At 48.4% G+C, this 26,183-nt stretch overlaps 1 protein-coding gene and 2 long non-coding RNA genes across 3 annotated transcripts in view; 2 read left to right on the top strand and 1 right to left on the bottom strand.

The window, feature by feature from the left end:
* LOC139263079 (uncharacterized) overlaps positions 1–18,171 on the bottom strand; it is a 26,653-nt gene extending 8,482 nt beyond the window's left edge. The window contains exon 1 of the long non-coding RNA XR_011593035.1: positions 17,756–18,171. This is a non-coding gene — a long non-coding RNA (uncharacterized lncRNA). The remainder of the gene's footprint in view (positions 1–17,755) is intronic.
* Positions 1–26,183, top strand: part of LOC139263075 (E3 ubiquitin-protein ligase TRIM39-like) — a 146,110-nt gene that overhangs the window by 27,550 nt on the left and 92,377 nt on the right. The gene's annotated exons all lie outside the window — the stretch shown is intronic.
* On the top strand, positions 7,463–26,183 carry LOC139263080 (uncharacterized). Its single transcript, XR_011593036.1, has 4 exons — positions 7,463–7,498; positions 11,265–11,553; positions 11,876–12,093; positions 24,299–26,183. It is a non-coding gene; the product is annotated as an uncharacterized lncRNA (long non-coding RNA).

The following is a 26,183-nucleotide window of genomic DNA, read 5'->3' as shown; positions in this document are numbered from 1 at the left end:
AAGACAATATCATGCAAGTGTGGCAGCTGAAAATAGTTACAATGTCGAGGATCCTGAGGGTGCCCCTAATCCCGAAGGCCAAGGCTCCTAGTCTGTCGAGTTGTCAAACATACTTTTTCTACAGACATGAATTCTGCTAATGCTGTTTTGGGAGAGCTGGTTGGTGTATAGCCACCTTCTCCAAATGCGGGAATTTGGATAAAATGTATGTCCTCCAGTAAGTACCTACATTTTTATGATTGCTTCTACCCCACACGCCCAATGTCCCATTTTTGCGGCCATCACAGTAATGTGCTGACATATCTGCATTTCTATTTGGCGAATAGAAAGGAAAACAGCTTGTTGTCCTGTTGTGTAAATATTTAAAGGCTTAGCCCGGAATATCTGGATGTTGCAGTGTGTTTCTTTTGAGATACAAGACAGTTAAACCAATTGAATATTCTCGATGAGAGGGTCTTACTAAATAAAAAGTGCACCAGTCCCAATAAAATGCATATGTTTTTCGACACAATATTTTTTTTTAAAAGAGTTAATAAAATGAGGGGTTTTGGACCCCTCTTAAATAAATAATAATGATTTGCTAAATGGGGTTTAATCTGAATTGTCGGTACAAGGCCAAGAAAACCCGACTCTTTCTAACATGAAATGAACAAACTAAACATTGTTTCTCCCAACAGAATTGTCTCAAAGAAATAGGAATGTTAATCATGATGTTACTGAGGATTCCTGCTTGTTTTAACAGGTTTTCAATTCCTTCGGATGCAAAATAATTGGTAATTTTTGTGCCTTCACGGTTCATGTTTGGAGAATTGGAAGTCAAAGAGGAGCGGAAATTTATCTGCCAGAATTTAATTGTATTCGGATCTTTGTGCAAGTTTTATGGCAGAATAAATCCACAGGATCCGTGTTAAAGGCACAAAGAGCTGGATTTTCGGTTGTCTAACGCCTCAGTTAGTGGCCAGAGGGGGCGTTAATGGGAACGTAAGAGGTTACCGACCGGGAGTGCAGTGTTTAGCGCCCCGACCGAAAATCCATTAGAGGCTCACCGGGGGCACAAACCAGTAACGCCCAGCTGCTGCCGATCACTCCGATCATGGCGTATTCCTGGTGCAACACCCAAACTTGTGCCCCGGTCGGTAAATTAGGTGCGGCCCCCTCATTTAACGGCCGCCAGGAACAACGTCTGTAAAAACAGTGGGTCCAGGCTTGCAGAGTCAATAACTGGTGGCTACTTAAAGGGATGAGGAAGCACTTCCCTCGGAGGTCACAGTCAGTGCAACGTTTACACACAGCACGGTGGTGAGCCTCCCAGCTTGCAGCGGCAGACAGACATAAGAGTTCAGCTTGGGAAAAAGACTCGGCTTGTCCCAGGATCTGAAGTGGAGTTCGGCGAATAACTCGGTAAAATTTAGCCGGTATTTTCGTTAGCGCCCCCCCAGCTCTGGTGTGCAATGGCTCATTTAACACCCCCCCCCCGCTCCGAGCTCTGGTGTGCAACGGCTGATTTACACCCACCACCCCCAGCTCTGGTGTGCAACGGCTGATTTAGCCCCACCCCCCAAGCTCTGGTGTGCAACGGCTGATTTAGCCTCAGCCCCCAGCTCTGGTGTGCAACGGCTGATTTAGCCCCACCCCCGAGCTCTGGTGTGCAACGGCTGATTTAGCCCCCCCCCCCACCCCCAAGCTCTGGTGTGCAACGGCTGACTTAGCAGCCCCCCAGCTCTGTTGTGCAACGGCTGATTTAGCACCCCCCCCAACCCAGCTCTGGTGTGTAATGGCTAATTTAGCCCCGCCCCTAGATCTGGTGTGCAACGGCTGATTTAGCACCCCCCCCCCCCCCAGCTCTGGTGTGCAACGGCTGATTTAGCCCCTCTCCCTCCCAGCTCTGGTGTGCAACGGCTGATTTAGCCCCTCTCCCTCCCAGCTCTGGTGTGCAACGGCTGATTTAGCCCCGCCCCCAGCTCTGGTGTGCAACGGCTGATTTAGCCCCGCCCCCAGCTCTGGTGTGCAACGGCTGATTTAGCCCCGCCCCCAGCTCTGGTGTGCAACGGCTGATTTAGCCCCGCCCCCAGCTCTGGTGTGCAACGGCTGATTTAGCCCCGCCCCCAGCTCTGGTGTGCAACGGCTGATTTAGCCCCGCCCCCAGCTCTGGTGTGCAACGGCTGATTTAGCCCCGCCCCCAGCTCTGGTGTGCAACGGCTGATTTAGCCCCTCTGTCAGATCTCCGACTGATTCTGATAAATTTCTGGGTGGAGGGCACAAACATTTTCAAGGTGCTAAAATGAGCACTCCACCTGGGTTACCGCCCCAAATGAGGTGTGACCGAATTTCTTCCCCAAAGACTTTGAGAACAAAAGTAAAATGGAGTTTGGATCTTCTTCATTTGGCAAAGTTTCTTTAAGTTTGTTTGAAATCTGCGTGAGTCTGTGAGCGGGCTCCGCCCCTTCTTTCACAGCAGAGAAGTTAACTCTTTCCACAGGCTGCAGATTTTCATTTCTCCAGTATCAGATTCACTCCGCTTAAATATTCACCAAGCAACTACTTTTGCATGGCTGAGTGTAAACATCTATCAGGAGGCGAGGCTTCAGCGGAGTGTGCCGTGAGCAGGGGTGTAAACCTCTACCTGGGAGTTGTGACCCAGGGAGACTGCACCAGTGGGAACTGATTGTGTTGAGTCCTTAACTCTTAAACATAATCACACGAGGCACGTACTGCAGACACAGTCACTCTGTGACCTTCACCTTTTCTTGCCTGGACCAAGGAGTCTGGCCCTGTGAGGGACCTCCCCTTTTTACCTGAATCTCCAGGTAAGGAGTGTCTCCCACAAATACACCCCTTGTGGTCAAGGTGTGCATTTCTAGTAAGTATGTACAGTATGTAGTGATTACATGAGAGTTACAATTGTATAAGGGTTACATAGTATGCTGGTTACATACATGACATCACCTCCCCCCTCACACCTTTTTGACTCAAAGGTTAAGTCTATCAGGTTGTTGATGCTCTCTCGTGGAGCGCCGCAGTTGAGGCTCTGGTGGCTGAGCCTTGGCATGCGTTTCTGTCACCTGAGGTGATTCCGGCCTGTCGCGGCTGGCCGCAGGGACTGTGCATGCTGGTGATTGTCCTTGTTGCTCGTTCCCAGGCAGTGGTGTGGTTGACATCTCATGCTCTTCTTCATGTTCATCGGTATCGATGCTGAACCTTTTCTTTACTTGGTCCAAGTGTTTGCGGCACATCTGCCCATTATTGAGTCTGACCACTATAACCCTGTTTCCCTCTACCAATTACGGTGCCCTCTAGCCACTTGGGTCCCAATGCATGGTGAAGTACAAATACCGAATCATCCAATTCCAAACACCTCTCCCTTGAGTTACGATCGTGGCACTCGGTTTGGGACTGGCGCTTGCCCTCAACAATGTCTGCCACGGTTGGGTGGATGAGGGACAGCCGCGTTTTGAGCGTACGTTTCATGAGGAGTTCTGCAACTCCCGTGAGCGAGTGCAGCCGGGACCTTTCGGCCAGCAGGAGGCGCGACAGGCGGTACTGCAGAGAGGGTCCTTGGATGCGGAGCATGCCTTGCTTTATGACTTGGACCGCACGTTCCGCCTGGCCATTGGAAGCCGGCTTGAACGGTGCCGTCCGGACATGTTTGATGCCATTACCCGACATAAACTCCTAGAATTCATGGCTGGTGAAACATGGGCCATTGTCGCTGACCAGAATGTCCGGTAAGCCATGGGTCGCGAAAACCGTGCGCAGGCTCTCCACGGTGATGGATGTTGATGCACTCGATCCATTTCGAGTATGCATCGACAATTATCAAGAACATTTTTCCCATGAACTGGCCCACATAGTCCACGTGATTGCGTGACCAAGGCTTGGTGGGCCAGAGCCACGGGCTGAGCGGGTCCTCCCTGGGGGCATTGCCCAGCTGGGCACACGTCGTGCACCTGCGAACCCAGTGTTCCAGGTCTGAGTCAATCCCGGGCCACCATACATGTGACCGGGCAATTGCCTTCATTAGCACAATTCCACGGTGCTCGCTGTGGAGGTCCCTGATGAATGCTTCCCTCCCCTTCTGGGGCATGACTACTCAGCTGTCCCATAGCAGACAGTTGGCTTGGATGGAGAGCTCATCCATCCGTCTCTGAATCGGTCTGACCTCCTCGGGGCACGCCCCGTGCGTGGGTGCCCAATCCCTCGTCAGGACACATTTCTTTATCATGGATAGGAGGGGGTCCCTGTTGGTCCAGAGTTTGATCTGGCGGGTTGTGATGGGGGAGCCTGCAGTGTCAAAAGCCTCAACAGCTATGACCATCTCAGCGCTTTGCTCCGCCGCCCCCTCGGTGGTGGCCAGGGGAAGCCTGCTGAGCGCGTCAGCGCAGTTTTCGGTGCCTGCCGGTGCCGTATGGTGTAGTCATACACAGCCAGCATGAGAGCCTTTCGCTGTATGTGAGCTGACACATTTTTATTGGCCGCCTTTCTGTCGGACAACAGAGAAGTTAACGGCTTGTGGTCCATTTCTAACTCGAACGGTCTACCGAAAAGGTATTGGTGCTTCCTTTTCGACCGTGCCTGGGAGAGCGACCTGGAGGCATAAGCCGGTTGGAGTTGTCCATCTCCATTACCCTGCTGCAACACACACCCAACCCTTATGATGATGCATCGCATGTTAAAACTAGTTTTTTACAGGGGTCATACAGCGTTAATAGTTTGTTAGAACAAAGCAGGTTCCGCGCCCTGTTGAAAGCCCGTTCTTGACAGTCCCCTCAAAACCATTCGCAACCCTTACGCAGGAGCACGTGTAACGGCTCCAACAATGTGCTTAAGTTCGGCAGGACGTTCCCGAAATAGTTCAAAAGTCCCAGGAACGATCGCAATTCCGATGTGTTGCCGGGCCGGGGCGCACGATGGATTGCCTCCATTTTGGATTCAGTATGCTGGATCCCGTCTGCGGCAACCCTCCTGCCCAAAAACTCGACCTCTGGGGCCAAAAACATACACTTGGCCTTCTTCAGCCGCAGGCCTACCTGGTCCAGTCGGCGTAGCACCTCCTCCAGGTTGTGGAGGTGTTCCTCGGTGCCTCGACCCATTATTACGATGTCGTACTGGAATACGATTGTGCCGGGAATGGATTTCAGCAAGCTTTCCATGTTTCTCTGAAAGATGGCGGCCGCCGAACGGATGCCAAAAGGACACATGTTGTAGATGAATAAACCCTTGTGCGTCGTGATGGTGGTCAGAAGCTTGGATTCTTCAACCAGTTCCTGAGTCATGTAGACCAAAGTGAGGTCCAATTTAGTGAACAGCTTGCCATCTGCCAACGTGGCAAAAAGGTCCTCTGCCCTCGGAGCGGGTATTGGTCCTGCAGGGACACCCGGTTGATGGTGGCTTTGCAGTCACCGCAGATCCTAACCGAGCCGTCCGCTTTAAGGACAGGAACAATGGGACTTGCCCAGTCATTGAATTCAATGGGTGAAATTATGCCCTCTCTGAGCAGCCTGTCCAGTTCAATCTCAATTTTCTCATGCATCACGTACGGCACTGCTCTGGCTTTATGGTGCACTGGTCTAGCGTCCGGGGTGATGCGTATAACTACTTTTGTGCCCTTGAATGTTCCGACACCGGGTTGAAACAGTGACCCGAATTTTTGTAGTACCTGTGAGCATGAGCTTCACTCCACAGATGAAATGGCATGCACATCCCCCCATTTCCAGTTCATCTTGGCTAGCCATCTCCTTCCCAAAAGCGCGGGGCCATTTCCTGGAACAATCCAGAGTGGCAGCCGGTTCTGTGACCCATTGTGTGTTTGTACTGCCTAGCACTGGAATGATCTCTTAGGTGTACGTCCGTAGTTGCGTATTAATTCATTCCAGTTTGGGCCTGCTAGCTCTGTGTGGCCATAGTTTCTCAAATTGTTATGCACTCATGAGGGACTGGCTAGCTCCCGTGTCCAGCTACATGCGCACCGGGATACCATTCAATCATCATCATGGGTGGCATTTTGGTGTATGAGCTATGAACGTCAGCCATATGAACCCGCTGAACTTCAGCATCCATGGCTTTACCCCAGGCATTGTCCTGCACTGCAAGCTCCTCACCTGATTCCTCTGTCTCATAGATTAGCCTCACTACCGGCTGTTTGCAAACCCTAGCCAAATGTCCTCTGGCATTACAATTCCTACAGATAAACTGCTGAAATTTGCAGCTTTTCGCATAATGTCTGCCCCCGCATCTCCAGCATTGGCTGAGATCGTTGTTCACAAAAGGACTGTTAGCAGGCATTCCTCTCTCATTGTTCCCTTGGTTGTTTCTAAACACTCTGATGGTGGGTGTTAATGGTTCCCTTGATGGCGTGAATTGCCGCTCCCCTCTCCATTGTCCCTATTGGGGGCCCACCTTAGAGTCGGTTTCAGCTTGGGCAGTTTCAAAATGCCTTTGCCTGACTGCAAGATCTTGAGCCGCGTTTATCACGTTAATTCCTTGGTCCGTCGCCACGTTGGACCCAGGACTACTCGCGTATTTTAGCTTGGTCTCTTCTTCCCCCGCTATGAAAGTTTGAGCTATCAATGCTGCCCCTTCTAGAGTTAAGTCCTTGGTCTCTATTCCTGAAGATCCCGGCATGGCTAATGCCCTCAATGAAAAAATCCCTTAACATCTCCCCCCTGCAGGCGTCTGAGAACTTACAGAGGCTGGCCAAGCGGCGCAAGTCTTCCATGAAGTCCGAGATGTTTTGCCCTTCCCGACGTCGGTGTGTGTAGAACTGGTGCCGGGCCATGTGTATGCTGCTCGCTGGTTTTAAGTGTTCGCTGATCAGCTGGCTGAGCTCTTCAAAAGACTTGTCGGCCGGTTTGTGGGGTGCGAGCAGGTCCTTCATCAGCGCATACGTTTTTGTCCCGCAGCTTGTTAGTAGATGCGCCCTCCGCTTGTCAGCCGCATCCTCTCCCAGCCAGTCCTTCGTGACACAGGTCTGCTGGAGTCTCTCCACAAAATCATCCCAATCTTCACCCACACAATAACGTTCCTTTGAGCTACTGGTGGCCATCCTCTGGGTTCAGTGATTCCCGTTTCCCGTTGCCAGGTGTTGAGTCCTTAACTCTTAAACATAATCACACGAGGCACGTACTGCAGACACAGTCACTCTGTGACCTTCACCTTTTCTTGCCTGGACCAAGGAGTCTGGCCCTGCGAGGGACCTCCCCTTATATACCTGAATCTCCAGGTAAGGAGTGTCTCCCACAAGTACACCCCTTGTGGTCAAGGTGTGCATTTCTAGTAAGTATGTACAGTATGTAGTGATTACATGAGGGTTACAATTGTATAAGGGTTACAGTAGCATGCTGGTTACATACATGACGGATTGTATCACTATTTGTTCTTTCTGTCTCTTTCTCCCCTTTCTTTCTGAACAGATTTATCCTACATAAGGATGGCAAATACTGGGTCCTAAAGTAATAGAGAGTGACTACAATGTGAGCGTTGCTCTGTGTGCACCTTCAAGGTAACATTGGAGAGGGATGGCAGTGAGGTTAAACAGTGTGAGCCTTTCTCCGGCATCAAATGTGTTGGAGTTTTGTGTCTGCAGTAGGAGCTTGTCTGCTTAAAGCAGCAGATTGAACAATGGTCTTACTTGGTGGATTGTGGTGACTTCCTGACAGGGAGGAGAGGTCAGCCATCATTGACAGACAGCGATATTGCTGGATCCTTCATTGCTCTCGATTCATTTGTTGCCCCGCCTCTCGATTTGGAGAATACAACTGTCAGTGAGTTCAGCTCCAGTCACCCCGATCAACCTCAATGCTCAGATAAACATTCTGGGAAAGGTAAGGGAATGGCTACAAAGATCAAGAGGACAACATCAGCGGCACAGCCAAGGAAGGGCGAGAAGCAGCGTGCAATCCTCATAGGGGACCCTATCATCAGTCAGTGACAGCACCCTGTGTAGAGATAAGGCTAGGGGATCCTATCATCAGGCAGTGACAGCACCCTGTGTAGGGGTAAGGCTAGGGGACCCTGTCATCAGGCAGTGACAGCACCCTGTGTAGAGGTAAGGCTAGGGGACCCTATCATCAGGCAGTGACAGCACCCTGTGTGGAGGTAAGGCTAGGGGACCCTATCATCATGCAGTGACAGCACCCTGTGTAGAGGTAAGGCTATGGGAGCCTATCATCAGGCAGGGACAGCACCCTGTGTAGGGGTAAGGCTAGGGGACCCTATCATCAGGCAGGGACAACACCCTGTGTAGGGGTAAGGCTCGGGGAGCCTATCATCAGGCAGTGACAGCACCCTGTGTAGGGGTAAGGTTCTGTTTAGAGCAGTTTTTTGTTCTCCAGGAGTCAAGGTGGCTGATCTCTGGGACCGTGTGTTTCAGCCTTCTCATCTGGGGGTCCACAGCCCCCTAGGGGTCCGCGAGAAGGTTTCAAGACGTCCGCCCAATCTTCAGATTGTTTGTAAAATGATTGACGTTGACTTCCTGTTGCTTTCTATTGGATGATCACCAGGTGTATTACTGCCAATGGCCTGGGTCCCTGGAACCGATGATCTTTCTGTGGACAGATGCAGAGTTTGAAGGATTGACCCCGCCCCCTGTGAAGGGCAGAGGTCTCAGGCAGATTTTAGTGTGTGTATAAGGAAGAGATGAAGAGGTGGGTTTGTGCAGAGGCAGCCTGCGGCCCGGGTGGGTGAAGGGCGCCAGGTTGCTGCTCCAGCCGTGTCTTTCCTTTCAGCATCCTGTGACGCTGGGAGACAGATTTCGGGGAGCAGGGAATGTCGCTCTTGTAACCGGCTTATTGAATAAAATGATTCATTCCTGAACGTGTCCGAGCAATGCAAAGGGAATCACCGAGCTGATAACTCTGATGTGCCGTAACGATGGTTTCTGTGGGACTTTTTGCAACACATTTCATTTTAATTCTACACACGAGCCCGGTGACCATGGGATGATTTGTCAGTCAGTCCGTGTAATGTGGTAGCAGGCTGCCTGGCTTTAATTAGGATTGCAATGTCGGGGATTGATTTCATGGGCACAGTTTGACAGACATTGGAGTGCGATCTGTTTGATCTGTCTGGAGATGCAGCCGATGTAACAATACGTTCCATCTGAAATAATGGCATCACATTTCCTGATATTATGACCATTGATTCCTGGTTACATAAGCAACAGGCTGAAAACATAACACTCTAATTTTCTGCTTTAAACCGCAAACTGCCTCCATCCAATGGTCAATCCTACTTCTGCAGCTTCCCGTTTAGGTCTCAAATATTAATATTGAATGTTGAGATGTTGGGTCTGACTGGTTTGGTGATTCAGCAAGTTTTCAGACACGAGAAGCGGAATCCCAATTGATCATTGTGAGATGGCCGCATAGCCTGGAGATTTAAATATTGATCAAATTGGGGAAAAAGATCTGATAGTCGTACGATAGTTATCCTCCATTCGATAAGGTGCCACACAAAAGGTTACTGCAGAAGATAAAGGTACGCGGAGTCAGAGGAAATGTATTAGCATGGATAGAGAATTGGCTAGCTAACAGAAAGCAGAGAGTCGGGATAAATGGGTCCTTTTCGGGTTAGAAATCGGTGGTTAGTGGTGTGTCACAGGGATCGGTGCTGGGACCACAACTGTTTACAATATACATAGATGACCTGGAAGAGGGGACAGAGTGTAGTGTAACAAAATTTGCAGATGACACAAAGATTAGTGGGAAAGCGGGTTGTGTAGAGGACACAGAGAGGCTGCAAAGAGATTTAGATAGGTTAAGCGAATGGGCTAAGGTTTGGCAGATGGAAAACAATGTCGGAAAATGTGAGGTCATCCACCTTGGCAAAAAAAAACAGTAAAAGGGAATATTATTTGAATGGGGAGAAATTACAACATGCTGCGGTGCAGAGGGACCTGGGGGTCCTTGTGCATGAATCCCTAAAAGTTAGTTTGCAGGTGCAGCAGGTAATCAGGAAGGCGAATGGAATGTTGGCCTTCATTGCGAAAGGGATGGAGTAAAAAAGCAGGGAGGTCCTGCTGCAACTGTGCAGCGTATTGGTGAGGCCGCACCTGGAGTACTGCTTAAGGAAGGATATACTAGCTTTGGAGGGGGTACAGAGACGATTCACTCGGCTGATTCTGGAGATGGGAGGGTTACCTTATGATGATAGATTGAGTAGACTGGGTCTTTACTTGTTGGAGTTCAGAAGGATGAGGGGTGAACTCATAGAAACATTTAAAATAATGAAAGGGATAGACAGGATAGAGGCAAAGAGGTTGTTTCCACTGGTCGGGGAGATTAGAACTAGAGGGCACAGCCTCAAAATATGGGGGAGCCAATTTAAAACCGAGTTGAGAAGGAATTTCTTCTCCCAGAGGGTTGTGAATCTGTGGAATTCTCTGCCCAAGGAAGCAGCTGAGGCTAGCTCATTGAATGTATTCAAATCACAGATAGATAGATTTTTAACCAATAAGGGAATTAAGGGTTACGGGGAGCGGGCGGGTAAGTGGAGCTGAGTCCATGGTCAGATCAGCCATGATCTTGTTGAATGGCGGAGCAGGCTCGAGGGGCTAGATGGCCTACTCCTGTTCCTAATTCTTATGTTCTTATGTTCTTCTGTAAAGCTGCAGATTACTGATACACATAATGTGCCTGGTTTATCACATTCCCTATCACCCACAGGCCTCGGGTCAGGTAGGGAGAGCGAATCGTACCGTCCAAACAATGCTGGAAATGCTGGGTGAAGAGTGGGAGGGTTGAAAGGTGACCCTGATTTGAATGTCTATCCCTGGGAATGTTGCCTCAAGTACAGGGCTAACACCCTGTGAGGCAATGATTGCCCATCCAATACAACTACCAGAGCACCTTTTCTGTCCACCCATGACAGGATCACAGGAAGATGCAGCAGCCACAGAACAGTGGGTGCCGCAGTTGGTACAACATGTGGGGGAAATACAGAAACAGGTCGCGGCAGCAAGTGGTGAAAATCAGGAAAAGTTGCAGCTGTATTTAACACAGGGTCAACACGTGTGGAGCATCAAGTGGGAGATCGGGTGATGGGACAAAAGGTTTGTGAAAAGAAACCTTTTCCCAAGCCCACATGGGAAGGGCTGTGCGTTATTGTAGAGAAAGTGTGCCTTCAGTTTATCGAGTGCGATCAGACAGGGGCAAGTCAAGTAAATGGCTCCACAGCGAACAGTTAAAATCATTTCAAGGTTCCTCGGACTGAACTCACCAGAGGTTCCTGGATCCGCCAATGGTTTTCTCTCTTTGTGTCTTTTGCAGGTGTCGGTGGGAATGCTGGTCCTGATGGGGGCTATAAGCCGTGGAGAGTGGGGCATCCATCACTCAGAGGCAGAGGCCGGAGATGGAGCATCGGGTATCATGTGACAAGTGGTGGTCCAGTAATCCTTGAATGTAACATCACCGGGCACAACTTGCAGACAGACCTGGATGTGTGTTTCTTCCGGAGGAGATTGGAGGATAAGTCAGGACCAAACTCTGGTTGGCAGAACATGGGCAAGATGGGGATTCCGTGTGAGGGTTCGCTGATGTGCAACAGGAGGCTTAAGTGGTGAGTAAGAACCTTGAACTTTCCATTTTCTGGCCCAGACACGAGGCCGATATAGATGTTTCCCTGCACACATGCCTGACTGCAAACAGTGCGGACTTGATCGAATAATTGAGACTATTGTAATTAATACTTCAAAATGGGAGGCCCAGAAAATGAAGCAGCTCAATGGCCCATCTTCTGGAAGGACCTATAAATGGATTGTAGTTACGTGTACACATGAAGTTTTATATAATGATTTGTGATTCGAGATTATTCCTACTCTGTTAAACTTTTCCTGTGTCTTTGCCGCCCACATTATGTAATCGAACACGTGGATTTTTAGCCTGCAATGCTGAGAGGAATGGTGCACAATTACAAATACAGAAAACACTCGGATCCCAAATCTTATATTGGACAAACAAGTGACAATCTGGGATCAGATGGGGATGTGAGGTGTGAAGATATGGAGCAGTGTATTATGCCAGGAAACCCTGCAAGCAAAATGACATTGAGGAAACATCACAAAGCATTCTAACAGCAATGACAATAAGAACAGACTGGGTAAGGATTAAACCTGCGAGAGATTTTAGACTCAGTGACAGTGGTGGAATCGGATGTCCAAACTATATACTCGGCTTCCTCCCTTAAACCGATTTCCACCTGGATCTCCGTAGCACCATTCACTGGGATCAGGACCCAACTTGCAATTTCCGTCGGTAACTCAGGACTAAAGCAAAACGATGGAGTTAATACAGGGCACTCTTGCTTCCCATGACGTTAAGCCAAGTCCGAAGTGGTCACACAGTAATGACCCCTTCCCATGTATCCGTGTCTTGCTAGTCCCAATTTCCATCTTTGAACACTAACAGTACAATTAGGGGAGCGCTCATCCAGGGTGAAACCACAAGCCGGGACACTATTCTGGGTGACATCACACCGACACATCCTCGTTCCTTTGGTCAGAGTTCAGCGATAAATCTGGTGCCATCCTGGGCTCACCACTCTCTGCCAATACCTTTGGATAGTTAACCAATTCCTTATGTATGTCCCCTTCCAGGACGCCTATGGACTCCACCTCGAATATCTCAAGGGGCTTCTAGTCAGGTGGAAGGTGTGGAATTGCAATAGTCACAGTGAAAAATTGTCCTTAAATCCGCCTCACAGGAGTGTTTTACTGGGTATGCAGCTCACAGGTGCTTAACATTACAATGGTTTCTTCCATCACCAATCCATTTGTCTAGCTGTTCATCAGTTATAAAATAATGGGTACGATTTTTCTCTATCTTTCAAACCCTTTTGTACTTGTGACAGTATAAATGAGCCGTGCTTGCTGCACGTGATCCGTTTGGCGATCTGAGCTTTAGATGTCACTGTCTCACTTATTACTTCATTAATTTTCTCCTGAGTCTGTTGAAAGTTGTCAACCATTTCCTTCAAAGGCACTAAAACTTCTTGTTGTTGATCCAACGACCCTGTCACTATCCTATTCCCCCCTCCCATAATACCCTTTAATTGCTCTCGCATGGCTCCATCATGTTCCCACAGGCCTTCTATATCTATCCTGTTCCAAGCGGCCATCCCTACTGTAGCCCCGATACCCAACCATTCAGCTCGATCCCGTTTTCCTCGCTGTCTAATGGGGTGTGTGGTGTTATCACTTGGAACGGCATCGATATCTCCCCCTGAACTTCTCGCCATAAACTGTCCAAGTTTTTCGGACAACATCTGTTGGTAGAGCCTCTCATAGGTTTTATTGCACAAACCTGATGGCGATTTTTGAAATATCAAGCAGAGCAGAGAAGATTTCAAATCTCACATTGTTGTATAAAGTCTGATATGTTTTGAAAACCAATAAACCATTGCTGGGACCCTTGTCCACAACTGGGCATCTGGTAGAGGCCGAATGGGTGGTTTCTCCTGACAACTCCGTATTCTTCAACACTTTGAAGCAGGAGGCCCAAAATGAAAGAGTACGAGTATAGTCCCAAAACCTGGCTTCACACCCACAGCAGTCAGCATGTCGTTTCCAGAGCTGAGGGAGATTGAGAGAGCTGGTCATTGCCCGTGTCCCATTAGGGAACACAAAGGTGTTCTTAGTATAGGGTCTGCCCAAAGGCTGAACGTCCTTGTCTTTACTGGTGTTCACTCTATCCGATACCACTTAACAAGCACATGCTGTGCTATTCGCGAACGTTTACCGATACACATACATGTTAGTCAAAGCCATTTCTCTGCTCGTACGTACATAAGAACATAAGAAATAAGAGCCAGATTCGGCTATTTGGTCCTTCCAACCTGCTTCGCCATTTAATAAGATCAAGGATGATTTTTGACCTCAACTCCACCTTCCTGCATTATCCCCATATCCCTTAGTTCCATCAGTTCCCAAGTATTTATTGATCTCTCTCTTGAATATACTTAACGACTGAGCATCCATAGCTCTCTGGTGTAGAGAATTCATAAGATTCACAATCCTTTGAGTTAAGAAATTTCTCCTCCTCTCAGTCCTAAATGGCCGAACCTTACTTTGCGACCATGACTCCGAAGCCAGGGGAAACATTTTCCTAGCATCGAAACACTCAAGCCCCTTATGAATGTTATATATTTCAATTAGATCACCTCTCATTCTTCTAAACTCGAGGAAATATGGGTCTAGTCTACTCAATCTCCTCTTATAGGGCAATCCCCTCATCCCAGGAACCAGCCTAGTGAACCTTTGTTGCACTCCCTCTAAGACATGTATATCTTTCCTCAGGTACGGAGACCAGAATTGTACACAGCACTCCAGGTTGGCCTCATCAATGCTCTGCATAATTGTAGGAAGACTTCTTTACTCTTATACTCCAATCTCTTTGTAACAAAAGTTAACATACCATTTGCCTTCCTAATTGATTGCGTTTGTGAATCAATTAGGAAGGCAAATGGTATGTTAACTTTTGTTACAAAGAGATTGGAGTATGAGTAAAATAGTCTTCCTACAATTATACAGAGCATTGATGAGGCCAACCTGGAGTGCTGTGTACAATTCTGGTCTCCGTACCTCAGGAAAGATATACATGTCTTAGAGGGAGTGCAACAATGGTTCACTAGGCTGGTTCCTGGGATGAGAGGATTGCCCTATAAGGGGAGATTGAGTAGACTAGACCCATATTCCCTAGAGTTTAGAAGAATGAGAGGTGATCTAATTGAAATATATAAAATTCGTAAGGGGCTTGAGTGTTTCGATGCTAGGAAAATGTTTCTCCTGGCTTCGGAGTCATGGTCGCAAAGTAAGGTTCGGCCATTTAGGACTGAGAGGAGGAGAAATTTCTTAACTCAAAGGATTGTGAATCTTATGAATTCTCTACACCAGAGAGCTATGGATGCTCAGTCGTTAAGTATATTCAAGAGAGAGATCGATAAATATTTGGGTTCACAAATATTTGACCATGGCCTGGTCCAATTGGTGGTATAACTTGTGACGACATATTGCCAGTGGCCCGAGAGGCTTCTAGATTCAACGAGGGGCACGACGCTGCCCAACATGACAGCGAACAATAAGTTCATGGTTCAACCACGGTAATATATCTGAAAGATATGTTCTTGGTTAATATCTGACATCATTGATTATTTAGGTTGCAAGCGTAAAATATCTATAATCATTGACTAAATCACAGCTACAATATCACTAAATGATCTAATTTAAAGAATAACCTCTTTAACTGAGACAAACCCTGAAAACAACAAGCAAGACACTTGCTCTCTCCTTATCTCCCAAGGTTTCTCTCTCTCTCTCTTGGAACTGGCGAGCAGCCAGCAACATGCGAGAGACTCGTGCGTCTCCCTCTCTCTCGGAGCAGGTGATCAACAGCTTGTTTTGAAATTAACCCTTTCATTATCCTTATCAATACCACACACAGATGTACATTGGGAATTTCCAGCTCCAAGTCCTTCCATAGAAAACATAGAAACATAGAAACATAGAAAATAGGTGCAGGAGTAGGCCATTCGGCCCTTCTAGCCTGCACCGCCATTCAATGAGTTCATGGCTGAACATTCAACTTCAGTACCCCATTCCTGCTATAGAAACATATGTAGTTAATGGTTTTCGCCCACTCCCTCAGGTAGGGAGGGTTCAGAATTTTCAAACTCCTCCTTCTCGCTCCATGTTAAGTTTAAAAGCTCATCAGACTCAGAGTCTAGGAATGTCCGATCGGACTCGTTCCCCTCAACTTGCATATTGTCACCATCCATCAGAGCGATGCAATGTCCCATTCCAATATCATGTTGCTGCCCTTCCTTTATCTGATTAATATGTCGCCACCTCTCCCATTTATCATCTTGTACACATTACTGCTCAATCTGTCTATTATCGAGAGGTGCTTCGAATCTCTTTGCCCATTTTCCTGTGACCTTATTTAGTGTCACTGTTTCTTTGACAGTCCCCAGCCAGTGAAAACATGCTCAATAAGTCCCATTGCAGTTTGTGTAGCAGTGGCTCATCTCACAGGGATCGCCTCAACCCATTGAGAGAAACAGCCAATTATAACCAAGACGTACTGGATCCCCTTCTGAGTCGCCTGAAATGGCCCAATGTAATCAATCTGCAAATTTCCCCATGGGCCATCGGAGGCTGGGACATGGCTAGGGGATGTTTTATCTCTGGGCCTAGGTTCACACTGGGCACACGTCAGGCAGTCATTAGGTACGTTGTGGAAGGCGGGGGTGGGGGGAGGTGGGGTCAGGGATTGGATTTGGTGAAGTGATTTGGAAAGTTGCCCTTTTATCTCGGATCTGGGTTTGAATCCAGACAGACTGGATTCCCCAGTGTGAATTGTACAGTAAGCACCTTTACTTCCCCCGATATAAACACCTACATTTTAAACATCAACAGGTTTTTGCTTATTTTGGTTTCCCCTAAATTTGACATTTGCCGATTTGTTTGGAACTTTGTGATTTCTGGGAGGCTTCCACAAACAGCAACATGATCAAGGCCAGATAATCTGTTTTAGTGACGTTGATTGAGGGTTAAATATTGACTAGGACTTCCCTGTTCTTCTTGGAATAGTGCCATGGAATCTTTTACTTCCGCCAGAGGGAGCAGGAGGGGTCTTGGTTTAATGTCTCATCCAAAAGACAGCACCTCAGTATTCCCTCAGTACTGCACTGGATTGTCAGCCTAGATTTTTGTTACATTAAATGTAAATGTATAGTTACAATGGTGCGCCACAGGGGGCACTGTGGTGGGAGACATGAAAGTACCTGTGAGACAGAGTATAAAAGGCTGCCCACCACACCGGAGGGGCACTCTGGAGTTACACAATAAAGGACCAAGGTCACAGTAGTTACTACAACACCAGACTGTGTGGAGTCAGTGATTTGAGTGCAACATACATCAACAAATTGGCGACGAGGACACGGTCAAGCTCTTCACGTAACTATGGCTACTTTGGGCATGCTAAAGGATTTCACAGAGGGTAATGACTGGGATACCTTTACAAAAAGGCACGAGTATTATTTTATAGCAAACGACCTGACAGGGAACACGAACGCACTGATAGAGAAGTGTAAGGCGATATTGCTGTCCAGTTGTGGCAATGAGGTTTACCGTCTCATCAGGGATTTGCTGGCACCCGTAAGCGCCAAGGACAAGTCATATGAGGAGCTGATTGAACTCATTCGTAACCAACTGAAACCGAAGGACAGCATCCTCACGGCCAGGCACAAATTCTACCATCACTGCAGACCTGAGGGCCAGGATGTCACAAAATATGCTGCGGACATCAGGAGACTTGCGGCGCCGTGCGATTTTGGCACGTACCTTAACGAGGCGTTGCGAGACGTCTTTGTTATGGGGATTGGCCATGAGGGCCTCCTTCACAAGCTGTTATCTACTGAATCAACAGTCAGCCTGCAGCAAGCCATCAACATCAGTCGGGCATTTATAACCTCGACTTGCAGCACCAAGCAGATGATCCACGCGGTCTTGAACTCGGCAGGTACTACTCACAGGATAGCGCCCGTCACGGAGAAAACTGCAGAACGTGGCTCTGCCCAGGGCAGAGAGCACGGACCTCAGGGTCCTGGAACTCAGAGTCCGTCGAGGGGGGCTAATCGAGGAGCACCATGCTGGCGCTGCGGAGGAAGCCGTGGGGCTCACCGGTGCAGGTTTGCGGAGTATACGTGCAATACCTGCCACACGAAAGGCCACCTTCAGCGTGTGTGCAAAAGAAACACGACTCACCGTGTGGCTGAGGAGATTGTAGATGATCTGTTGTCCAGCAAGGAGCATTGCATTTGGCTCGACGGGCATCCCAGCCCCAGGTAGAAGAAGATGATGCGTTTGGACTGTATACGTGTACCGATGATTCGGTTCCAGTGATTATGGAAGTCAAGATTAACAGAGTCCCAGTGAGTATGGAAGTGGACACGGGATCGGGTCCGTCATTGATGAGTCAGGAAACTTTTAATAAACTGTGGATCAACCCAGCTGCACGACCCAAGCTGGTCCCGGTCACGGCGAAGCTGCGTACCTACACCAAGGAACTGAGACCTGTTCTTGGCAGAGCGGATGTGCAGGTATCTCACGGTGGCGAGACGCACGGTTTACCTTTGTGGATCATTGCAGGCGATGGGCCGACGCTACTCGGCAGGAGATGGATGGGGAAGGTCTGTGGGAGCTGGGAAGACTTCATTTCTCCACAGATCGTTGTCCCCCGTGTTCACAGGCAGAGCAGGCCTCCACCTTCGGATCGGATGGCAGTGAAGGAAGCGTGTGTGGGATTGGGCAGAGCAGCGGCGGCTGTCGACTCTCCCCTGCAAAGTCTGAGAGTGAGAAAGAGTCACTGGAACCAGCAGCAGCACCGACCGAGCTGGAGAAGAGAGAAGGGCTTCGACGGGCTGCTCCAGCAGGCACCATCGGCCCACAGGCAGAGGCTGCCGTTAGCGGGGTGTGCAGCGGGAGGAGCAGTGAATCGGCAGTTTCGGGAGCAGGACTCGCTCGGTGACGTCGTGAGGGCCGGTGCTCCGAGGAGCGGGCTTGTCCAGGATCGGCTGCGGCGGTGAGGAGGTCGGCTCCAGAGGATGTGTGTGTGTGTGGCAGCTCCCGGGCAAAAAGGTCAGCTGCATGGGGTGCTCCGGAGGATGCGGCAGTGTGGGGACCGGTGCGTTGCGGCTTCCGAGTGCGTTCAGAGTGTGGTGGCTCTCTCTCTCTCTCTCTCTCTCACACCAGCAGAGCACCTAAAATGGCGAGCCTCGTGGCAGCAGAGTTCTGCAGAGAGAGGCAGGCAGGCACCAGCAGAGCACCTAAAATGGCGGCACCCAGTAGAAACCTCGTGGGAAAAACAAAATGGCGTCTTAAAAGGGAAATATTCCGCGGTAGTCTTAAAGGGGCCTTACACCATTGGCGGTCCCCACAAAGAGACCTTTGTAAGGGCAAGAGTGAGTCAAAATGATTACTGTGATTAAAATGATTGATATGATTGGTGAAAAGAGTTAATATCACAATGCACAGTTAAAAGGGTTAATGGATCTGTGACTAACGTGACTAATGGATTAATGCGATTTCTGATTTTATGTGATTTATGCAATTGTTCAGCGGTTGCAGACAAGCCGCAAAGGCAACTATTTTCTGAGAACAGAGGCAACGCTCTAGTTGCGATACCCTGTCTCAGCGCAGCCCATTACCTCGGGCAAAAAGGGGCAGTATGCCACCACCATTCCTCACTCAGTACAGCTGGGATTTAATAACTGTTCAGTGCACCTGCAACCTTTTGATGTAACTCTTCAACGCATCTATATGTATCATACAAATGTACTGTCTATGTGTACCTGCTTTGTACTGGAGATTATGTTTGTGTGCTTGTATCACCCATGTAAGGACTGCAAATACCACACGCTTGCGCCGAATCGCAAGCATAATCTCTACATTGGGGGGAATAGGGAAGTGGATGATCACGGACTTACACTCACAAATCAACCAGGACGAACAAGGCCGAAGTTACCGGCAATTTGCTTTTGGAACTGGGGGCGGGGGGGAGTGAGATGTTATGCATTGTCCATGTACATTAAATGTAAATGTATAGTTACAATGGTGCGCTGTGGTGGAAGACCCGAAAGTACCTACGAGACAGAGTATAAAAGGCTGCCCAACACACCAGAGGGGCACTCTGGAGTTACACAATAAAGGACCAAGATCACAGCAATTACTACAACACCAGACTGTGTGGAATCAGTGATTTGAGTGCGACATACATTGGAATTTTTGTGCTCAAAGTCCTGGGGAAGGATTTGAACCCACAACCTTCGAACTCAGAGGCGAGAGTGCTGTCAATGGAGCTGCAGTAAATGCCTTAACGAGTCAACTCTGAGTAGAACAAGTTCTTTCTTTCTGACTCCCAGGAACAGGTAGTGGCTGAGCCTGGACACCAGGTGGTGCTGTTTCAGGACCCTGAGTCTGTGCAGGACTTCACCTTATTACATCCTTCTTGCTTTCTATATCAGTGCCTTGAAGAAAGAGATAATTTCAGGAGCTTCACTGACAAACCCAAACGGAGTGAAACATGAGCGTGTGTCAGGGATAGCGTTGCATCATTGTGGCCCTGATTCTCCAACCAGTGCTTGCCTACAGCTTAAATCAAAAAGGACTTGCATTTATATCGGCGGCTGTGACAGGAGGGGCAGGATGTTCAGATGGCAGTTCATCGGAAAGATCTTCCATTAAATTTAAGCTCAGAAATGCCGACACGGCAACCTACAAGACCAGGGAAAGCTGACCAGCAACTTCAAAAAAGTTGATGTAGTCTCAAAAGGCTGAGAACTCAGGAACGGCCCTAATTACAGCCCCTGACATGTGAGAACAAGTAGTTATGTGGGCTGTGGAACTTAAGCTGTCGGTATAGCCAAAGAAAGAACTAGCATTTCTATAGTACCTTTCGTGACTTCTGGACATCCAAAAGTACCTCACAGCCAATGCAATACTTATTGAAGTGTAGTCACTGTTGTAAAGTAGGAAACACGGCAGCCAATTTGTGTACAGCAAGCTCCCACATACAACACTGTGATAATTACTAGATAAACTGTTTTAGTGATGTTGGCCAGTACACCGGGGAGAACTCCCATGCTCTTCTGCGAATAGTGCCGTTGGTTCTTCTATACCTGTAATGTATACACCTGAGTATATTCTCAGGTGTATACATTACAATGTCCATCATAAAGGCCTTTTGGAGCCCCAGTTTAGCTTCTCATCCAAATGAGTGTCAATCCGAGTGTCAGACAGAATTCTTTGCTCAAGTCTCTGGAGTGGGGCTTAAATCCTTCTGATACAGACTGAAATATCTTATATCATTTCTATTTATGATACCTTTGGCAGTGAAGATGGTTGCGGGGGGTGGGGGCAGAAGGAAATTGATGGCAAAGAGAGAGGGAAGGGAAATTAGTTGCTGGTGAAAGAGAGAGGGAAGTGGGAATGGGTGGCAATGAGGGAAGAAGAGGGATTAGAAGTTAGGAGGGTGATTTGGGGGATCTGAGAAAAGCTGGGGGTGATACTTTGGGTGAGCGGATCTAACCAGTGGTAAGAGAGAGAGAGAGCGAGAGAGAGAGTGGGCAGGGTGAGACCCAGCATTAACTGGGAGTGAGCAGGGTGAGACCCAGCATTAACTGAGAGAGTGGGCAGGGTGAGACCCCGTATTAACTGGGGAGTGGGCAGGGTGAGGCCCAGCATTAACTGGGGAGTGGGCAGAGTGAGACCCAGCATTAACTGGGGAGTGGGCAGGGTGAGACACAGCATTAACTGGGGAGTGGGCAGAGTGAGACCCAGCATTAACTGGGGAGTGGGCAGGGTGAGACCCAGCATTAACTGGGGAGTGGGCAGGGTGAGACCCAGCATTAACTGGGGAGTGGGCAGAGTGAGACCCAGCATTAACTGGGGAGTGGGCAGGGTGAGACCCAGCATTAACTGAGAGAGTGGGCAGAGTGAGATCCAGCATTAACTGAGAGAGTGGGCAGGGTGAGACCCAGCATTAACTGGGGAGTGAGCAGGGTGAGACCCAGCATTAACTGGGGAGTGGGCAGGGTGAGACCCAGCAGTAACTGGGGAGTGGGCAGGGTGAGACCCAGCATTAACTGGGAAGTAGGCAGGGTGAGACCCAGCATTAACTGGGAAGTGAGCAGGGTGAGACCCAGCATTAACTGGGGAGTGAGCAGGGTGAGACCCAGCATTAACTGGGGAGTGGGCAGGGTGAGACCCAGCATTAACTGGTGAGTGGGCAGGGTGAGACTCAGCATTAACTGAGAGTGGGCAGGGTGAGACCCAGCATTAACTGGGGAGTGAGCAGGCTGAGACCCAGCATTAACTGGGGAGTGGGCAGGGTGAGACCCAGCATTAACTGGGGAGTGGGCAGGGTGAGACCCAGCATTAACTGAGAGTGGGCAGGGTGAGACCCAGCATTAACTGGGGAGTGGGCAGGGTGAGACCCAGCATTAACTGGGGAGTGGGCAGGGTGAGACCCAGCATTAACTGAGGAGTGAGCAGGGTGAGACCCAGCATTAACTGGGGAGTGAGCAGGGTGAGACCCAGCATTAACTGGGGAGTGGGCAGGGTGAGACCCAGCATTAACTGGGGAGTGGGCAGGGTGAGACCCAGCATTAACTGGGGAGCGGGAAGGTGCCTCAGCATGAACTGGGAGGGGGCAAGGACGACTGAATAACAGATTGAACTGAGGGGGGAAGAGTGTCACTTTGAACCGGCGGGGGAGTAAAGGCAACTTCAATGGGGGAGGGGAGAGTACCAGCTAGTATGAAGGGAGAGAGGAGAGCCAGGTTAAATTGAAGGGGGAGGAAGTAGAGTATTACGTTAGGGAGTGTCTCTGTGAACTGGGTCTGGAGGGTAGAGTGTCTGGGAATCTGGACATTGGGTGTTCTGTGTGGGAGAGCGAGTGTTGAGGTAACTATTAGGGAAATGATGGGTCTGGTTGGTCTGTAGCATTTCTAAATATCATTTTCTCCTTTTTAAAATAAAAATTGTCAATTATGAATAATAAAAGTGCTAAAAGTAGCCATAATGGAGGTAAAAATGCAACATTTCCCAGAGGAACAATGACCGGAATGTTCCGTACCGGGTCGGGTGCGGGTGGTCGCCGTGGCAGGTCATGACCCCAGTCCTGATTCCATCTCACTGCTGAGATCAACTTTGCGTTAATGGGGCCTATTAAGCCCGCCCTGCGCGTTACCCGGTCCTATTAATTGGTGCGGGTCTGATAACGTTATCGACGTTTTCAGCTGGGATATTTAAAGCAGCCATGGCCACATTGCATTTGTAAGTTCATCTAGGATAGTGCGGCATTGCAGTGCACCATGGGACTGCTGGAAGGAGTGCCTAATATGACTGGACTGAGACAGAGAGCTACACCCAGGTTCCCCGATGTCTCCCTCCATACGCTTGATGAGGGAGTCAGAGCACACAGGGATGTCCTCTTCCCTTCTAATGGGCGGAAGAGACCTCCCTAGGAGACCAACAGAGCCTGGCTCTAAATAGCAGAGTAAGTAAACAGCAAGCATATTGTGAGGAGGACCTGGATGCAGTGCCACAATTATCTGAATGATCTCATTGGATCACAGAACGTTAGTACAAAGCCACACTCAACTTCATCCTGCTGTGCCTCTCATCACATCCCCATCACTCTGCCTTCCCTACTTTCTCCTGCACATCCTTACTCACACCAACGTAGCTTACACGTCCACCCATCCCTCTCTCTAAATCTACATTATCACATCCCCATTTGACTAGCTACTCCTCAATATTCACCCTCATCCTAATGCAATCATACCAATGAACAATACACAAGGAGACCACTAGGCTTTGGCAGCACACTCCATCATAGCCTCCCTCTAAAGTTGAAACCCATCCATTCCTTACACACATTCCATCACCTTACTCAACATTCTCTTCTTTCCCTCCCACAATAAGAGAGAGTGAACCGGAGATGGCACACCATCATCGGTGACCCTAACATCAGCAGAGGAGGCTACCTTGGAAGTTTCCGAGAAGCTGGAGGTAGGAGACAGAGAGAGAGGGACATCTCAGCAACATTTTGCAGTTGGCTGTCCTCAGATGAATCACAGGTCACCAATGCCTTGTTTGACATGTCAGCCAATTATATCAACTTTGCCACTGATGAAGTCAATGATACTGAGCGAGTGCTCAGCTTTGCCATGCTGGCTGGCTTCCCATGGGTGCAGGGCACTCCATTATAACCCAGGAGTAATTGTCAACTGCAAGGGCTTTCACTCCCTCAATGTGCAGCTCGTCTGCAACCATAGGCAGATCATCGTACATGTGTGCACTAAATTCCCTGGCAGCTGCTATGACTCTTTCATCCTGTGCTAGTCCAGCCTCCCTCAGCTCTTCGCTCCTCCAAACAGACTCTCCGGCTGGCTGCTTGGAAGCAAAGGGTATCCACTGAAGATGTGGCTCATGGCATCATTGAGGAAACCAAGTACTGAGCCCAGGAGAGATATAATGAAAGCTACATTTCCACCTGATAGAGCAGACAATAGAAATGCTGAAAATACGCTTCAGATGCCTTGACAGATCTGTAGGAGTCCTTCAGTACGCACCAGCCAGGGTCTCCAGAACCATTGTGATCTGCTGTGCCCTGCACAACAAAGCGAGGATTAGTGCTGCATGAGAACTGATGTCAGTAGCCACTGAATGGTCATCATATGCAGAATGGTATCGGTACCCTTTCTTCAAATGACATATCTAACTCATCTCTTTACTCTCCCACAGAGTACATCAACATCCATATCCAGGAGGAAGAGGACTCTTCAGAGGAGCCTCCAGCCTTTGAGGGTGGACCATCACCAGACATAAGCGCACCCAACACCAGCGCAGATATGCACACCTCAGAGGGTACCATGCGAGGTAGAGTAGTATTGTCACCTGGTGTCTCACAACTCACAAGTGAGCAAGAGCAGATGGTGGAGACAGGGGCAGCAGTGGAGAATCCTCGGCTGCAGGTCGCAGGGCGCTCCCAGCTCTGCTCAGCTACATGCAGACGCTGAGCCTAGGGGGCAATCCAGTAAGAGGCTGTATCTGGAGGTGCAGCAAGAAGTGCAGGAGGCAGTGACAAGTTTTGCAAGTGCGATGTCTACAAATGTGCACAGAATGGAGGAGTCCATCTCTGATGAGGGAAATTACAAATCTTTAAAATAGTAAAACATCATGCCATTTTAAAACTGATCTCTCATATTTTAAAATGGAACCTACAGACTGTGGGAACATTCCACGAGAAAGCAAAGCTTTCCAGTTCGCAGACCAAAGACCTTGGGAGGCAAGAGTACAGTCAGATAACCTAGAAACTGAACTGAATAACAAGATAAAGATAGGATAGAAATGAACGACCATAACCATATCCGGAATTACCATTTCAGGCATGTAGAAGCCAGATTGGAGGAAGCGCTGTATTAATCAATCATGTATTAATCAATCACCATGTATTAATTGTAACTTGTGTAATTACATAATGACTTAATCTGAAATTGTATAAAGGACAATGTCTTCAGTCATTTCGCTGAGTGTTCCTTTATGGAATAGCTCCCTTGCCAGATGGTATTAATTAATAAAACTGCATTTACTTTAAGGCTAACGGACTCCGAGTGGTGGTTTGAAGTTAACCCTTACAACTTGACACTGCGAGCAGGGTCTGCTGGACGGGCAAATTCGACTCAAAGCCGAAACAGCCCAAAACCGAGTGAGTAGAGAATTGCCTTGAGAAATTCTCCTCCCAAGAGGCCTGGCCAGCGATCCAATGAATCTGAAGCGGAGTCCGTGTAGCCGGTAAATCCAGTTGAGGGGTGCGTCAGGGCACTGTAAGTAAATCCGGGTGTCAGGAGAATAAGTACTTATACAAGATATCGGGGAATCCCTGGTGAGGGCAGATTAGCTATCCAGCCAGAAATGAAGCTCTGCATAAGTAAAGGCGGAAAAATGGGAACTGGGGAAAAAGCCCCGGTGTGAGAAAGGGCAAAGGAAACTGCCAAGGTCCTTGGAGGGGTGAGGTACAAACTACCAGAAAAGTTTCTGAGAGATAAATATGCAAAGGTTAGGAGGAAAATGGTGAAGGAAGGATATGATGAAGAAAAAAAGATCCCTGGAAACTCAACTGGTGATTGCAAAGAAAGGGAAACAAAGGGAAGGAGGCAGTTATAGTGTGTATAGAGACTTCACAAATGCAAGGAGAAAAGGAGGAGTGGAAAGATAGGTGTAGAGAGAAACAGAAAAAATAAGAAAACAGTAAAAGCAGAATTAATGGTAATAAGCCAGTGCCTACAATTACGGAGGTTAAGAGATGAAGTGAGTAGCTGGAGAATGATGCCCACCGGACGGTTGGTACAGAAACAGATGAAGAAAAACAAGGGAACCAGAAATAAGTTGCTGAGAAAAAAAAATTAATAAAAAAAGAGAAAATAAGCTTTGTTGAATGGAAAGTTGGTGTGAATGTCTGTCTTTAAAATAAAGTGTCTGTTATGTTTGTTTAAGCTCCACCCACTTCTGTGCAGAAACTAGCTGGTTAACCCTTTTATCATAGATGTGGAAAGTTTTATGAAAGTATGAATTGAGTGTTAAAATAATCATTGTTTACCTCGAATTAAATTACATTTTAAGTTGGAAA

This window comes from Pristiophorus japonicus, chromosome 4 (assembly GCF_044704955.1).
Source record: "Pristiophorus japonicus isolate sPriJap1 chromosome 4, sPriJap1.hap1, whole genome shotgun sequence".
Lineage (NCBI taxonomy): Eukaryota > Metazoa > Chordata > Chondrichthyes > Pristiophoridae > Pristiophorus > Pristiophorus japonicus.
This window is presented reverse-complemented; position numbering and strand designations above follow the sequence as displayed.